Source organism: Aptenodytes forsteri, unplaced genomic scaffold (genome assembly GCF_000699145.1).
Source record: "Aptenodytes forsteri isolate BGI_AS27 unplaced genomic scaffold, ASM69914v1 Scaffold245, whole genome shotgun sequence".
Taxonomy (NCBI): domain Eukaryota; kingdom Metazoa; phylum Chordata; class Aves; order Sphenisciformes; family Spheniscidae; genus Aptenodytes; species Aptenodytes forsteri.
In genome coordinates this window covers 40,947-59,522 of record NW_008795686.1, presented here as the reverse complement: position 1 = coordinate 59,522, position 18,576 = coordinate 40,947, and the positions used below count along the sequence as shown (strand labels likewise).

The 18,576-nt window shown below is 38.2% G+C and overlaps 1 protein-coding gene across 4 annotated transcripts in view; it reads right to left on the bottom strand.

Moving 5' to 3' along the window:
* Nucleotides 1–16,858: 16,858 nt before the first annotated feature.
* Nucleotides 16,859–18,576, bottom strand: part of SYNCRIP (synaptotagmin binding cytoplasmic RNA interacting protein) — a 23,844-nt gene continuing 22,126 nt past the window's right edge. For all 4 annotated transcript variants that reach the window (XM_019472989.1, XM_009282697.1, XM_009282698.1 and 1 more), the window contains exon 11: nt 16,859–18,576. This exon is cut by the window's right edge. The gene's annotated coding sequence lies outside the window, so the exon portion shown is untranslated.

The following is an 18,576-nucleotide window of genomic DNA, read 5'->3' as shown; positions in this document are numbered from 1 at the left end:
GGAGAGGGGGAGCGGAGGAGGACCGAGCTGCCAAGCCGGGTCGAGCTTGGTCGGATCTGGGGGAGCAGCCAGCTCCCGGAGAGATCCTGCCAGCAGCCCTCCGGTGATGCGCTCGGGTGGCATTTCAAGCTCTGCTGTGTGACATACTGCGCTAAGCCCTGCAAATAGAAGATCTCTGACGACAGAAAGCTTACCTAGTTATAAATACTTAGGTTCTGGACAACAGGGGCTCCCAGCGCTGAGCAGCCAGAAACCGCTACATCGGATTAAATGCTCTATATTTAGATGGTGACTGAACTAAATCATTTAGTGAGTGGGACACTAAAACTGTATAAACACCTCTCAAAGCTTCATAATTGCTTGTAAAGAAAAGTAACATGGTAGGAAATGTAACGGACCCCTCCTTAACATCAGTAACTATACAAGGTTATAACATTGAAAATATACTAATTCTGGAATGTAGTTTATTGCTAGGGAGAACAATTTAAAACCAACTTCGCCTGCCTTCAGGTACAGTGTAAGTCACAAGCTTTCAAATTGCTTGAATGCTTTCAGCAACGCTGTAGTTACTCGGGGAGCTCAAAGTTATGTTAATATGACACTACTGGTTACGGGGAGATTAGTTCAATGGACAAAATAAAAGTGCTTAAACTACTTCTCCTGGGAAATCTTACGGATAGAGGGGCTTATGAGTTGCAAATACGAAAATATGAAAAAGACCTGCTCAAGGAGAAGTGCCTGCTTTTATTTTTGACTTGTTTTGAGAAGTTGCTGTTGCCTTTTATGTTCATTTGCACTAGCCCCACACAGGCATATTTGGGCAAAGGATGAAATACTTCCGTTCAGAAGAGTCATGTTTACAAGTCTTCAGTGAAAACCCCGCAACTATGCTGTTAAGGAAAAGTCAGTATTTGGAAGGTGAGTCAGTATCTAGAAATCAAAAGCTGAAAATAGGTTTCAGACTCTTCTTCTCTCAGATGCTTGTCATTTTATGCAACACTTCCCTTGACCTCTAGAGCAGGTGAAATGCTGCAGTTTGACTTCAGTATGTTGACCTTTCTCAGAGAGCTTGGCAAAAGCCCAGGGTCAGATTGAATTTATTTAAGAGCATCTGCACAGTATTATTTCATGTCAGTCCATGTGTTTTCTATTAGAAAAAAAAAACCAACAAATAAGGTGCATACAGATAGCAAATCTCTATACAGTCTATTAAGAGGAAATTAATTTTCCTCAGAAGATGCATTTTTTACTACCTGCTTAATTTATCCTCAGCTTTACTGCTTGTGAATTTTAGTCATTTATTTTGCAATGTTTTTCATAAGGAGTAACTTCTAAAAATCTGCAATTCTTAAAATATTTCATAAAGACACCACAGCATCACGTATCTGTAACATAGGAAGTGACTTGCACAGCAAACCAGCAGGAACAGAAGTCAAACTTCTGTTTTCATTTGTGTTCTGTACTCTGGGTAAAGTTTCTTTAAATTTGTAGCTTCATTGTTCAGGGTTATGTTTATTTAGTATAAAATTGCCACATTCACATGTGGCACCAATTGTACCTTATCATCTGAGAAGCTGTGCGATTTTCTTCAATTCACAGACTTTAGGTCTGCTGGGCAGACACTACAACAACCTGCTTTATCCCATCCTGCTCGCTCTGCTGGAGACAGCAGTGTTAGCATTGTACATCACCCCCTGTGACCCTTGCCCCTGTGATTATCTGATTGTTCTGCTACACTGAAAGACACAGCAGAGGCTTGTTTTCCAACAAAATAAAGCATGGAAGAACAAAAGTGAAATATTGACAATGCCAAACTTTTCAAAACTGTTGATTTTATGTGAGAAATAAGAACTTTATCCATTGCCCAGCATAGCAAGTCTTTCCCTCTTCACATAAGTTCTTAGGAAGATTCTCTGGTTAACCAGAGAACTGAAAGGGAAAACATGCATCTGGAGATGGGCTCTGAAGCAACGTGGCCAGGACTGAGTTGCTGTGGAAAGCTAGATTTTAGTTTAATATTTAAAACAGAAGGATCTTTCAGTGATCATTCAGGTCTTCTTATGGAGTCAGTTCTCCGTATTTTTTTTTTTGTTTTTAAATAGCAACAGAAGATTGCATATTCTAGCAATCAAAAAACATATTAGTGTAGATTTTTCAACATAAAATATAAAACTACATTTGTTGGCTGAATAATATCAATTATAAGGCTGAGATTCTATTTACCAAAGTGTTTTTAAGCTTAAAAAAACCCCTCTGTTTTAATAAACCAGGCAGTGAACCATAATACATAGATTCTCACCAGCTGATTGCATTTAATTTACTGTGCAAGTCTACTTTTGCTTGCCAGTATCTAAAAAAAATGAGTCAGTCTATATTTTCTTATTTTCATTTATCTTTCTCAAGGATGCAGTTGTCCAGGCTAAGTTACATAATGTCATCCTTCGTATTTACCCAACAAGGAATTAATTTTCCTTTATAAGTTATTTCCCACAAGTCCCTGATCATTATTGTGGGCCCTTTCCAGAAGTTTAAATTGAAGTCTTCATATTAACCTTTAACTTTAGCCATTTAGCAGAAAACTTTAGAGAAAGTTCATTTTAAGTATTTAGCAAATAGCTAAGGTTAAATAAAAAAAGTGAAACTGAGGTTGGTGACGACTCAGATCCCAAGAAAATTAAGCATTGGTAGGCACTTTAGACTTGACTTTTAAGTTCAAAACTTAAAGGGCGTCCATCAGCAGTTACTGGTTTCAGTTTGTGAGTTCAGATAATTCAGTTGTATGCAGAAGAAGGATGAAAACTGACATTTAGTAGTGCTTCTTGGCCTCTCTGTACTGAAGGAACACTCAAACATTGGCGGAGGGTAGAGGCTGACCATTTGATGCACATTTCTGGTTTGATTTGGGTACTATGATAATTACTAGCGCTTAGGCAAACAAAATTAGCTTTACTGTTATAAATACAGCCACATTCACTTCTTTGTTAATGAGTTAATAAACTACTAATGGTCAGATTTATGGCATTTGGGAGTCAGTTCCCTGTACCACCCACACAGACCCGTGCTTGCCAGCTGTATGGGACCGTGTGCTGCCAGTGGTTGGTGTAGGTTCTTAAGTTTGCTTCCTGGATCGCCACATTGTGGACCGTACATTGACCCTCAGTATGCATGATAACCTGGGGTGAAAATTACCTGCTGGATACAGCGACAGGGGCTTTGGATTCCCAGATAAAATCCCACACAAGTCTTCTAGGAGAACAGAGGAGCTCAGCTCCTCCAGAAGAGTAAGGAGCAAAACAGCAGGTGGAAGGGAGAAATTGTTTAAAAAAAGATGGGTGACATAGTTCTCAGAAGATTGGATTAGATTGGATATTAGGAAAAATTTCTTCACTGAAAGGGTTATCAAGTATTGGAACAGGCTGCCCAGGGAAGTGGTTGAGTCACCATGCCTTGGAGGTATTTAAAAGACATGGTTTAGTGGTGGACTTGGCAGTGTTGGGTTGACGGTTGGACTGGATGATCTTCAAGGTCTTTTCCAACCTCAATGATTCTATGATTCTAAGATTCTAAAAGATTACTGGTCTCCACAATTGCAGGGGAATAAATTGCCAACTGACATTACACAGATTTAAAAACTTGTTTGTTTAGAAACAGATTCAGCAGGCAATTGAAGTTGAAGGGGAGGAGCTAAGGGGTTTCAATTCTAACAGGCCACCCACAATTCATCATTAAAAAAAAAAAAAGTAGAGACTGTAAAATACAATTCTATTAGAAGACCTGAAAATACCTACCAGGCTGTGTTTAGGACTGAAGCCATGAAGTCACTGACTGGCACCAGGCAGAATAAAGACTTGCAGTGGAAAAAAAAGTAAGGGAGACTGTTCTGGTAAGGAAATTCAAGTAAAAGAACCCATTTCAAGTGAAATAGTTTCCAGAGAGTCAGTTTTGTATGCCCAACAGGAACGATGCTGGGCAAACCAAAGAGGTGCTGAGGAGCGCTGAACTTGTTAGAATTTCACTGGGACAAGCAAGGTCCATTTGGGAAAACGTACCATTGGGAAGAAGGAAGAAAAAAAATGGCAACGTGCTAAAGGCAGTTTTGCCTTGAGGAACTTGTAACTCTCAAGGAGAAAGCAAAGGGTCAGAGCAACACTAGTATATATACAGAGCTTTTCTTCAAATGGTTTACGTGAAAAGGATTTTTCTGAATACATTCTTTCACAGACTAGATAATGTAGAGAATTTAGATATTAGAGATGAAAATAATTTGTCCTGTCATAAACTACAGTTTATGGGACATTGAAAGAGAAGGATATAAAGCAAAAAGTTGCAAGGTAGGTGTAAAAGGTGACTACAGACAATAAGAAGTAGAGGCCTGCAAAATTAAAAAAAAAAACCCAAACCCAAAACAAAAAACCAACCCCACAGCAAAACACACCATTAAGGAACATGCATAAAGAGAGGCACTAGACCTATACAGAAGTCATTGGAAAAATGCTTGAAGAAATGAGTATTAGGTTTGTGGCAACATTTGGCGAAGGTGTAATTTATGAAAATTTTACATTCATTCACCTGAGCAAAAGATAAGCTCTCTAGATATGCACCTTCATCTAGTACTAAGTGAGGTAGCTGAATTGGTTGGTATATGCAGGGGGAAGATCTGGAAAACATAATTCCTTCCAAAAACCTAGGCTGATCAGAGAGGAATGGGGGCAGGGAGCAAAGGTAGCTGGATATTAAGAATTTCTAAGAAAAAGTTTGTGAAAGAAATAAGGAGCTGTACCAATGCAAATAGTTAAAACAATGCCATAGCACATACTTAAGAGCTCGAACTAAATGAAAATTAAGCTGTTTACTTACTATGGGGATAAAGAAAACCCTGCCCTGGATACACGCTTTGTGAAAACAGCTATGCCAGGTGCTGAAGGGAGTTTCCACTGACTGACTTTGAGGTCAGTGGGGGAAATTTTCAAGTAGGGAGTTTGAGGAGGAACTTGAACCATGTTCCCTTGTTTCAGCTGAATTAAAGTGTCAAGAAAATCCTTGCAAGATGACATGTTTCTGTTAAATCATTGCAAAGTGCTGCAGCACCTATGCCTCATAACTATGACGAGATCTGGAGAATTTAAAGCTAGTTTAAGTTTTTCATCACAGATACTTGATGGATTCATAGAACAGCTGTATTTGATCAGCAAAGGTTCAACTAGGTGAGCATCCCGTTGGTGATGATGGCCATCAGGGGATAGATACCTAGGAAAAAGTTATAAAAGCATAGCAAGAATACAATACTACCTTCCTGGAACATTCTTTTACTCTCATTCACCATCTTGGGGATATCCTGAGAAAGAATATTTTTCCCCAGTTTCCAGTTACTTTTTGAACAGCCATGAACATCCACAAAAATCATGCAGCAAGGAGTTCCACCACTTATTTACACTTGTGTGAGTAAAGATACAGCTCTCCAAACATTCATGTGTTTCATTTATTATTTTATAAGACATGGTGAAAAATCATTCCCTACTCAGCACAATTGCTGCTTATCATTTTATCAAAATACTTTGGCCGCCTGAGCAAACTGTCTTTTCCAAAATGAAGATCCTTGCTCCAGTGAATTGTGCTTCACACGAGAACACTTTTGTACCTTATCTTTTATGTTCTCCCTATCCTTTTCCAATCTTTTTATCTCCTCTGTTTTGTAGTGCTGGAGTAGGGACAGGCTGCAACAGCGGGAACAAAATTGTTCAACAAAACAGCATTTGAAATTATTTTTATTAGTAGAACTAGTGCCTTCTTAAATTGCTCCTTAACTATTTTTTGCTTCACCTCAGTGTATTTTAACATTTTAGCCCATGAAGATTTATGATCCTTTTTTCCTCATTTGGACGCAACTCTAGGTTTTGATGGATTCATTTTTTCCACCTTAGAAGAAAAACAGCGAAAAAAAATCCCGACCTAAAGTCTTCACATACTCAGGAAGTTCTAATCAACACGCAGATCTCGTCAGAAGCGCGAAAAAGACCAGTTGTAACTAAAGGCTGCTGTTGTAAGCCAGCTTGTATCAGAGAGCTTTCTACTGATACTAACGTGGCCATTGTATGTGCTGACAATGATCATGTACACCCAGACGCAGCGATGAGATCTGTGGGGGTTTTTTTGGTAACTGGCGAGCTGACACCCGGAAGCCCGTTGCTTTAGCTTCTGTGGATACAGCAGTAAATGCCTTGAGTGTTTTTGTCAGGTCAGAGATATTTTTAGTTCGAGCAACCAGTTTCTCCAACAACATGAAGCATGTAAAAGCAGTATAGGGTAAGAGTTAAACAACATTAATTATCAACCCTCAAAGAGTTATTTGTGCTTCAGTTAAGTCTTTCATCAAACACTTTACAAGAATTGTTACAGAACCAGTTGTATAACCAGGATATTGTTTAGTTTACCATTTGTTGGCTGAGGATATATGGAATCAGTTTGACATTTTCCTCCATTTAAATGATGTACAGCAAAGACTGAGGTGTTTTCAGAATGGTTAAAGAGAAAATAAAAAGCAATAGGACCTGTTATGTTTCCCTAGCAAGAATACTGAATATACAACAAAAGCAAAAAAATTGATTTATGCTAACAGGCAGAATGCACAAGATGGTACTATGAGAGAGCCTGAACAGAGGGCTATTCCTCCTCACGCGTAAGGATGAGTTTTGGAAACAACTTTTTGAAGCACATGGGCAGCTTGCCTGTATTACTTATTTTGTGGTACAACTTGAGCATATAGGTCCATGGTAAAGCTCCACTACAAGAGGAATATGATAGTTTTAATGAGAGAATTTAAGAAGTAGGGCTCAGTACCAAGCTCTGCAAGGCCAGGCTTCTTCACAGCTCATAGCTAATCAATGCTATCTTTATCAGACAGCTGCCCAAATCCCTGAAGGTATGCCAAACCTTTTTGCCCCCCAGAAATGTTGGCGTATTTAGTAGAAAAGTGATATATTATTATATACCACTTCACCTCTAGCACTGGCACTAACAGTGCTTCTGTAGAAGCAGACAATCCCTCTGTGGGCCTATCAGCAGACATACCTTGGCAGGACAGAAAGCCACGGTCACTCTTCCAGAGCAGCGAAGAACAGTTACTTGTGATTCCTCCAGATGTTCTGCAAATGCAGTTCCTGGTTATGGTGCACACTTGCCACTTGCACGGTGGTTTTCCCTAAAGTGTCCTTTGAGGAGGGAGAGTGCATGCTTAGGCAGGTAAGAGGACTTTGAGCTGTTTGGAAAAGGGACAAATTGTGAAATCAAGAAACAAGGACTATTTGGAAGACTTAGCTAATGTCTGCGAAACTCCATTACTTAAAGTTTTGCTTTGCTTTTTATTTTCTGTTTTATTTAAGTAACTAGTATTCTAGCTAGGAAAGGCACTGGAGCTAGTAAGGTCTGATATTGTATAGGGCACTATTAGTAACACTCAATATTATTCTAAAACTTCATAAATCAATTTGATTTGTGACTGAATGACTTGCTACTATATAAACTACCTGGCTCACCTTTGTTCTACAGAAGTAAAAAAGAAAACGGTTTAAAATGCTAGGCATGAAGATTTTCCTCTTTCACAAATACATACATATTTTAAAATATATATTATTAAAGGGGCATTTTAGTATGAAAATCAGCTTACCATCTTTCATATCAAGCTGTAAGGAATTACATTTTCTTCCCCTTAAGCAGCTGTGAGTACTCCAGTCCAATCTCGAGTTTGGGGTATTCTCTGTAGGTCCAGTTTGTAGTATTTCCCCCCCCTTCAGGCGTTACAAGTGAATATTGAGGTTTTTGGATTTCAACAGATGCACGTAAGATAACTCGTAACACCACACACAGAACTGGGAGGCCTCAGATAGACCTCAAGTTGGGGTCAGTGCAGTTCAGATGCAAGAGGGAAGAATTTTCTTTTTTCCTTGAGAAAGTAGATTTTGCTCAGAAGATATCAGAACAGAGAAAGGATTCTCTAATATCATCCAGGTTCCTAGCAGCCCACGTACGAGTCTCGTAATGATTTTTTGTCTAGGACAAGTAGTAAGTTCTCCACTGATCACCATTCAGTTTGGATATCGTAAACTGTAGATGATGTACTAACCTATCACCATACTGTGGTGTATTGTCTACATCCAGTGTGTTTCTGGGGTATATGAAGGTCAGGAAACTCGGAATACCAGTCAGTCTCAATTCTGAAAAGCCCATGTATCTGTTGTTCTCCTGGACCACAATGGTGGGGACCAATGCCCAGCTGTGCTCCCCGCTCCATTTTCCCCTTCAGCTGTTTGTTAGGTCTGGAGGAGAAGTCAAGCTACCTACAGAGCAATGACTCTCTCTCCTTCCCTGAAGCCCAAGGGCAATAGTTAAAAGCCAGCAAAACAAAGGAACAGAATTGAAATCATGGATTATCTGGAGGAGCAGTTTTGGCAGTGAGGAGACATGGAGTTAGTGCATTTAGTCCAAGGTGTCTTAGTTCAAAGCTGCTCACCTGAGTTTCACCAAGAACTTAGAACATGCACCGATCTCCATTGGATGCTCACTTCGCATTACTTCTACAGTCAGGAACATTCTCATCTCCCACTGAGTCTTCAGAGATGCTGCTCACCATGCTCACCTGCAGAGAAAATGACAACTTTTCCCCACTGAAAGCTGTCTATGAAAACAAATGCTTCTGTATATCCTGAGTGCTAATGAACAAGATACAAAGCCTTACCTATACCTGATCCTCTTAACTCAGTAAGGAGAGACCATCCTGGCAAACTAAAATTCAGCAAGTGTATTCTACCTTACCACATTCCTTCTTCAGCCTCCTCCTACCTCATCATCTGATACAGGCTTTCGCATTCGACAGACTTAGAATAAAATTCCTTTTGTTCATTAATAAAGTGTATTTTCTTGTATTAAGACACGTAAGCTCTAGGCTAGACTTGAGGAAACTGAACATCTTCAGACGAAGTTCAGCAACCTTCATACTGGCTCTTAAGTCATTCTTATCTCTTAAGAGATAATGTCTGTTTCCAAGCACATACTGTTCATTGCAAGTACCTTCATTTCTGAGCACATGAAGACCACCTCCAGTGTAGAACACACCTATTTGGGCTACCTGCACCACCAGGTCTTTAATGAATTAAAGTCCTGGCCTGGTCCCAAGAAACGATCGGCCACTTCTCTCTCTCAGAATGCTGGGCTTGTATTGCACGCTTTTCTAGAAAAAAACGCAACTCTGTACAAGCAGCTGGTGTACTTGGGAGCTCTGTGGGCCCATCCTGAATTTGAAATCTGCAAAGGGGCTGCTAAGTTGGCATCGATTCAGCTTTACAAGTGGAACACCTATTCTCACTTTGTCTCCTGCATTAAGAGACATTCAAATCAAGACTTTACATGGAAGCTTTGCTATGAACACTACGTTGCCTCAAGCATCACTCAATTAGGAGGCATCATCAGGCCCTATTAAAAACAGTTTTTCCTCAATTACCCTACTTTTATCCACTCTTTAAGGGATTATTAAGGGCAGTGAGTGGCACACGTTATACCAGTAGAAAGAGATGGAAGAACTCCTCACCTATACTTAAAAAAGGTCTACCTTTGAAACATGTATATCAGATATTCAAGACTGGCTCTTGCTTCCCTGAGGCTGAGACTGTTAGTTCCTCACTTCAGAACAGCAGGTTTACAAACAGCAGCTCTAGGATATCACTCGCCTCTCGGAACAGGACATTTGAAATAGCAGCATTAGGCCCAGTAAGAGGGTTCTTCCACCATTTTTTGTATTTTGCTGTGTTCGAAACCTCCTCCCTTGCAAGGCTACTTCCAGACAATTTTCTTCTGAAATTTCTACCAAGATAAAGCGACCCTGATGATTACGACAGCCAGGACAGGATCTTCTTACCTTTTGACATGTAATCCAGGAACCCTGTGTCTGCTTTCGACCTGATGTTTGAATCTGGGCAAGATCCATCACCTGACATTCCCTTCACATCGCGCTGTGGCTGCTAGATGGTGCCTGGCTTAGAGTGTGCCTACCTTTCACAGGAAAAGGATAGACTGATTAATACCAGGAAAGATCCTACAAAGCTGTAACACAGCTAAATGAAGTTGTTCTACGTTGTGGTTTGCCAGGTTGTTTCTCTGGCCATTTTGCCTTTAGCCCTAGACTACAAACTTGCCAGTAGTGTAGTTCAGGCACATTTAATGGCTGTCTTGTGCCCACAGGTAGACGATCTCTTTTCCCAACTGTTCCATCACCTTACATTTTCTCAGGGAGCAAACAAGAATATGCTTTGTTAAGAGCTTTCCCAAGTGGGGAGTGTTGGTGATTCTATCACTCCTAGGTCAACCTTTTAAATACAAGACAAATATACTCCTTTGTATTCCTCTGAGGAGGAACTTCCTTGGTTGTCATCACTGCTTTAGAAAAAACAAAGGTATTTACAGAAGACCCTATAAGTTTTCCTTTTCACAGGGGCACTTTTTGCCCTTCAAGGTCCGAGTCAAGACATGTCTGTTCTTTTTTAAACTGAACATTAAACACAATTTCAGTTTATCTGTGAAACCTGAGATCTCTCTACCATCATTTTTAACATGGGATTGAGAGGCAGAAGTTCCAAGATGATCACATTCATCTCACTTGCCCCATATCTAAGAATTCAGCACCTAACACCTATTTAACCTGCACACCCTTAGAAAGTGTTGCATATTCAAGTCAAGTCCTCTCCTAAACACCTTTTGGAGACGGGGCGTTGTGTTGGGTTTTTTCCAATATATGCATTTTTGCTAGATACAGGGATTCTAAGATAGATTGAGTATCTTGTTTAGTATCAGGGCCTTTCTTCACAGAGTCAAAAAATTACTGATTCTAAAATACATGCCTTGATTACTGGGCTCTAACTACACCCAGCCATCTGTTCTTAAAACCAGAACCGCTAAGTTAATGTGTCCTTGCGTCTTTAAACTGCATACAGAATTTGAACCTTACGTGTTTTTCTACTTCAATACACAAAGATAAGAAGGTTGCTTCAAAAGGACTTAGAAATTTACAAGATGCTTAAAACACATTATGCACGACTGTCTCTTTTTCTTCCAGAGACTACAAAAATCGGAGTGGATCATCATCTACCTGCAGCTGTACTGGAGTTACTATCCTAGTTGTTCTTATACTAACTCCACAATAAAACTACAGAAGCATTTTAGCATACTTCAGTACCAAATAATCTGCTTTAGCATAGGCCATCACTGAAGGTAGTTTGAGCTAACCTTGCTGAGATGTGACCACTACCCAGTTTACCTCAATGCCATTTGTACCTGTGTGGTGAGTACACCTTAATGCACCTCAAAGCGCATTACAAACTGGGAGGCTTCACTTTTCAAAAGCTTAGTCGGCAGTGCTTTTTCACCATTAACCTGTATGCTACTCCTCGCTCATTACTCAGTGAAAGCAGTACTCTTTAGAAATGTTACGCTGAGGGCAATAAACTGAAAATTTAGATACTGCAACTAAGAAAATAAAACTTTCTACTTCCTATTAGAAATCTGTGCCAATTTCAACAGTTAACCTAAGAGAAGACCGACTACTTCAAAGAAGCAACTATTGGGTCTGAGACTTACTGATCAGTTCATGCCACACAAATATTAAAGATCAGTTTCTTGGATGGAAATATGACCACCTGAATGGCTCAGAACATCAACAAACCAAACTATTTCAGATTAGTATGCCATTAAAAAAAAAATGCCAAGTGCCATTTATTACACCATTCCCACTGTAAGATCACTTCTATGCAAAACCAAGTTGCAAACAACACACACACACTCTCAAGGAAGTTACTTAAAATCCAATGGATTTAAGACCTTCCAGATCCTTCTTAATTTTAACTGGAAGATTGATCTCACTTGGCTTGCAAATAAGATGCGAGTATGTTCAGTGGCGCGGCCCTCAGTTGCAGCCCCCCTGGGCCACGGAGGGTTTGTGCACATCTTCTATTTCTTGTGCATTGAATTTTTAGTTGCTTGTCGTTAGGTGAGACGGAGGAAAGATGGGAGGGAGGAGTTACAGGTGACAGCAGGCTCATTTTCAATGGCTTGGGTCAGTTCTTTTTATTAAACTTTTTTTTTTTTTTTTTAAAGAATTTTCTGAGAGGTTGTGTTAGCATTATGAAAACATAGTGGAGCAAGGCAGCAAAGATTACTCAACTACATGAGCCCAGCTTCCATTGTACTCACTGCTAAAGCTTAAAGCCACCTAAAGCTTGTGGTACCTTCAGGACCTCTAGCAAGAAAAGTTACGACGTTATTTTTCCCCCCCTTTATGTTCAAGTCTAGTCTTCCATTAGCATGAAACCTGCAGCATATTTCTTCATTTGCAAATTTTGACAGATTTTAACAACGTACATGCTGTAGCTTTTTTCAAAGTAGCTTTTAAGCATCCCACTAATTCAAAAGGAAGTGTAAACTAACATACTTCTGTAAAAGTGTAGGTAATACGAGTAAGGACAGTTTCACTAGACTCGTTTAAGTCAAAGTTACATATTGGTCACTTCTTGGTGAAAGTACTACTCATATACACCAGTGATTGTCACTGGAGATTTGTCTTCTGCTAAAAATATCAATTTAAGCACATATACAGAACTCAAAAATTCTGCTGAAACTGTGGAATGGTAACAGGTTAGCTTGTTCGAACAACTGTTTGCACTGACGAAAAAAAGTTTCATTGCACTATCCGATGGAAGCCTTTGGCTACAATCTGAAGCAGGAGCAGTCCTTTAATAGCCGCTTCAGCTTTTCCAGATGCAGGGACTAGGTATTTTTTGCTGTCCTCTCAAATGCTTTAGTATTAAAGATTAAAATCACCTTCCAATTGTGATACACCTGCATTATGAAAATATTAATTATAGTTTATTTTAGACTAGCTCTCACCAGTGTCTTCTAATACAGAGCTTCATTCTTAAGTATGCTAAAATTGCACCTTAAGAAAAGCCCTAATTTACTAATGGGATACCTATAAAATTGCCTTTGTTGAATTCTCACAGAGGAAGCTTTTTAATCCCAAATTAGCTACGTTTAGTCATATAGTTTTTAAATACCCACTACTAGTGACAGAATTAGGTGCATTCTTCATTCCACTAAAGAGAAAAAAAAATATGAAAAATGTTACTTTAGATAGCAGAACAATACTGAAAATGCTACACTTGGAACCAGGAACCCAGTACCTGATATATTCAGTTCCTGGCTTTCAATGACTGACTGTTCATGGACAATCCCTTTAATCACTACGACTGCTAACCCATCAGTTTAAAAATACACACTGAATGATCTAGGAAGCATTTCAGAGATTTTTAGATCTGAAGTATTAAACAGTATCAGATTACACTCAACAGATTTACACTCAACATTCACTTAGCATTGAAGTGGACATGCTAAAATTGAAGAGGTAAGACCCACAACCTCCCTAATAATTGCAAATGACGAGTCAATTAAACAGTCTACTGAAGTTGGATTTTAGGTACTGCAAGTCATTTAAGTACTAGAATGTCTATTTTTACTTACCATTATCTTCTGTGCAGTCAAATGGCATAGGCTATTCTACTAGCTGTGTAGCAGAACTAAGAATGCATTTCATAACTTCCTTAGCACAAAGAAAATAAGTGGTAAGATCCAATGTGTTTTCTACACATTAGTGACCAAAACAAGTAAAACTGTATTGTCACACTAACTGTGCAAACAGAGACAGTGAACTGTCAGCATTCATCAGCCAAATACATCATTCTCAGACTAGAGGGAATCCAGATTTCTGACACTGCAAGTTTTATCTAAATGACTGTCAGAAAGTAAGTGTTGGCTTTGGAAACAACTCTCGGAACTGAAGTGTATCTTGTGATTCAAACTTTAAATATTCAAGCTGTATTTAATTCCCTATTAGCTTACACACTATAACTGTGTTTTCTAGACTGTCAGAGATGCTTGGTTTTTTTTTTTTTTTTTTAAAAAAAAAGCTTTTATCATGTACCTGGAAGTCTGACCATCTAAAGAAGCTTTCATGAAGATAGCTTTAAATAATCAATGTAACCCAGTGCTTCCAGATGAGCTCGGCTGTGCAACACCCACTTGAGAGCTGGCCATTTAAAAATACGTAAGTTTGTGGAAAAAACTAGTAACCAGTTGGCAAGAAAAAGATACCGTTACATGAGACAATCACCCCTCTCTCCAAATTCCAAGTAAACTAACAAGCTAGTCCTAGTGGCACTTTTCAACTTACCTACCTATTGTAACAATCAAGGCAATGGAGCACCAAAGAAAACTCACTCTTTCATCCTATGGATTTTATAACACAAGTAAGTATAATTAAACACTTGCCAAGTGTTGACCACATCACTATGTGAAAGTCGGTCTCCCAGGAAAAAAGTTTATCATCAGAGCTTCTAGGAAGCTTTATGTTTGTCTGCACTAGATGGCTGTAAAGTAACAATTAATAATTTACTCCTTCTGCCCCCACTACCCGTATTAAGGACCAAGGAATCTTCAGGTCAACTTTTTCTCCTGTTGCCACATATCATTTTTATCCGACAGAGCAAATGACGAAGTACAATCTGGTGTTTCCTCTGCCCAACTAATGCAACTAGCTAGCCCCGGCCAAGAGATGTCATGTGCTGGTGCTGGAATTAATTCAGCAAGACACTTGGCGAAGACAGACTTTTAAGTCCATCACAGCCAGTCATAAAGTTGGGATTCATAAGCTTCAGGCTATGAACACAAGCTCCAACTTTACCGATTTCAATTCTCAGAACACTACGTTATAAAGTTTACTGTCATACTGCCTACTTCCAAAACTTGCTATTCCATTTTAAACAATTAACATTTCCCAGTAAGTTTTCACTAATACAAGTCAGGGAATAACAGCCTTAATTTTGTGGAATGTATCAATTTGAACACACTCTTTTCAGAAAATGTTACATGTGTTTATGTCCATGTTGCCTTTCAGTTTTATTTCTTTAAAAAAAAAGTCTCCCCTCACTGATGTATGGAAGCATCGAAATAACTGCTAAGCTGAACAGAAAAGTTAAGCCTCTGAAGAATTATCAAAGGCACAAGCGAAAAAAGTTGCAGCCATATATAACATTTCTATCCTGAAATATTAAGTTGGGAATCCTACCTTCAGAGGCGGCTAAGTTTATTTTAGACTATGTCATACCCCTCACCCCAAACAAGAACAGAATTAGCATTCCTTATTTTAGATTTTAAGACAGTATTTAGGTAGGAGTTGTACAATGCAGAAATTCAGAAACTGGTCTTAGTATCTGTAATAACAGCCTTCCTCCAAACACTAAAACCACAAACTTAAGTTCTGGGTGGTAACAAATCTCCTCTTTTAAAAAAAAAAAAAAAAAGTACAGTTGTATCTCCTATATGAAACCCTTCAAACAAAAATGAGTATTAAAACAAGAGTATATTTTAAAAAGCTGTGTATTGGAGTGTTTATAAACCAGAAGTGTTAAGCAGCAGCAGTTTCCGATTTCTTATTAAATTCAACTAGGCTTCAAATTTAGGAACACATTACAAACCAATGTGGAGCTATGCTAGCTTATACTCAAACCTTTGCAGGTGTTTCAGTAAAGAAAGCCTCCTATGAGAATAAACAGAGGCAGCATAATACATTAAGTCAACACTTGCCTTCAACATGCCAAAAAGAACTGTGTTATACGTCCATTTGTCACCAACGCACCCCGTACGAGATGCATTATTGCTGTAGAACATTTCAAGTTTACCAACACCCAAGTGCAACCAAACTGATGTTGTATATATGCACTTGCCCATTCTCACCAGTACTTCCACTTAATAATGAACGGTTTTTCTTTACACAATCAAATTTAAAGCTTTGAAAATAACATTTTTTGATTTTAGTTTTTTTTCCACAATATTAATCACCACATGCAATTTAGTTTTCTGATCATTTTGCTAAAAAACTGCACCAATATCAGAACAGTGCAAATCATATTTAATTTTAAAAGTTATAATGGCTTGAGTTCATAATTAGAGGGAACACTGTCAAGATCTTGATATTTTGCTCACTCACCATTGCTTGCATTCCATTAAAAACAAACACTTTCCTGTCAATTTTGCCTTTTTTTTTTTTTAATGTTTTTAGCAATTGTCCCCCATGCTTTTATCAGAGCTGAAATTAAGGATATGATCCACAATTTCAACACATGCAGTGCCTTAACAGCAATGTTTTTATGCACTTCCATCAACTGTTATAATTCCATAAATATATTATCCCATTCCCCCCCCCCCCCGACATATTTCCACACTAAGAACTAGTCACTAGCACTTGTGATCCCACAAGTGTTTTAAGTTTTTCAGCAATGGAGAGATTTCAAGATTAAGAAATCTGAGGACTTCCCCTCTCCTACAGCCCCCAGTGTTTTCATTTTATAGCAAGTTCAAAATTGGTTTCCACATCTTGACAGTGTTCCTTATAAAACCATATGACAGTAAAAGTGCCAGTAGGCATGGCAACCTCTTTGAAGGGAGCATTTAAGCTCCTTGGCACTGGGAATGCCAGCACCAAGGATTACATTGAAATTCAAAATTATACTTAAGGCTACAATTAGCAAACCCACTTTCCATAAGCCTAATATCCTATCACTAGATTTGAAAATTCAGAAGCTAACGCAACTGTATACTTTTATGCTCAAATTTGAAGAAAAAGTTACTTTTCTTTAGCAAGGGCAGTATATGAAACTGTGGTAGCAAACGTCTCTTACGCGTTGACTACTCATTTCACCATCATTCACTTACTTTGTCTTAAAGTTCAAAACTGGCAAGGCACATTTACATATTCCAATGAATACTTGACAATTTAAATTACACTTCATGTCCCAGCTATCCCAGTAATTGACATACAACATACTAAAATGGTTTATTAAGATAACAAAAAAAAAATCAATTAATGTGAAACATACAGGCTATTGGAAACCACTATTCTAAAAAATTATGTAAATACAAGTAAACATACTGAAATGTGTGCGATTCTAAGTTTTTAACCAGAAGATCTCTGTACTAACACACATTTATATTAATGACACATAAAAAAAATAAAAACTTTATTACAAAAATAAGTTACACTCGCCTCCAGCTTACAGTATAAAACAATTTTATTTGCAGGAATGCAATGTGATTGTTTGCCATGAGCATTTTCAACATATGACATGTCTAATTTTGTTAAAATTTGCATTTACTGGGGGAACTGGTGTGTATAAAACCTTAATTAGGTATAAGCTTCAATTTTCATTGTGGTGCCTATGGGTATGTAGTATAACTGCAGTATCCCTTTGGGCAGGGGGTTAAGGGAAGCTCTTTATGCCAAGTCCAAAGTAAGTCATAATTTTATCTATCTTTTACCTATATGAAGTTGGACTTGGCAAGGTTCTTTTGTTTTTGTTTTGTCTTTTTTTAAGGGTGGTTCAATAGAGGATGCTTCACCACTGAACACTCACTGTCATCAAGGTGCTTTAGAAAATTAAAAACATAGCACAAATGATTGTACTCTACTCTACTCTACAGGTTATCATGATCTGCGTAAGAGAAATGGAAAGCTGATCCACACGTTTTTACAGTGATCAGCAATAAGAAATGCACTAATGAAAACATACCTTTTACCTAAAAAGCTAAACTACAGCCATATACTATTCTATGATTTATGAAAAACTTCAAAATATCCAAATGTCAGGCTTCACTGTACAGTTGTCAGTTTTAGTCTGACCTTTTATAAAGGGACACTGCAGTATTTAGTACAAGTTGCTGATGCACTTTTTTTTGAACATCTGATGTCTTACAAAAGTAACATCTTGCTAAACTATTATACATCCAAATAACTACAATATCTGAAGAAGCAAGGCTGCTTTTTCAGCCACAAAATACGACAAAAGCAAGGCCTGTTATGATGGTCATGAGGAAGTCTTACAAAGCCTCTGGAACTAAAGGCAACTAAGAATGTTACATTTGGTATATTATAATCTTACCCTCATATCATATTAAACAAGCCTTGCTTTTATCTACAAAGATTTTCTATGTACAGTACAGACAGGGTATAGTTCAATCCTCTGCTACTGAGGTAGTTAACCAACCCTTTAAAAAAGGTTCTGAAAAGAACCACTATCTGGAATGCCTGACTAACCAGCTCTGATGATTACACCTGAAACTGCTGTATCTGAACACAATTCATAAGTGATTACTATATAGACAATCATGATTAACCTTCATGAGCAGAAATAAAATTTAAGGATACCAATGATGGTATTCATCTATACCACTGCAATAAAAATTTAAATGCGAGAATTTGTGAATACCACTTTTGGAATCCTTAACTAAGAAAACTTAGGGGAAAAATCTACTTAAAGCAGATTTTTTTAAAGAATGACTTTATTCTTTATTAAGATACCATGCTAGACGTTAAGGATTTTGTTGAACACATTGGGGAAATAGAGTAGCTTTAGTTTAATAACTTGCACTGCAGAGAAAACTGTTAAAGAAATTCATTTCAAAGTCCAAGTATTAGTTCAAATGTCC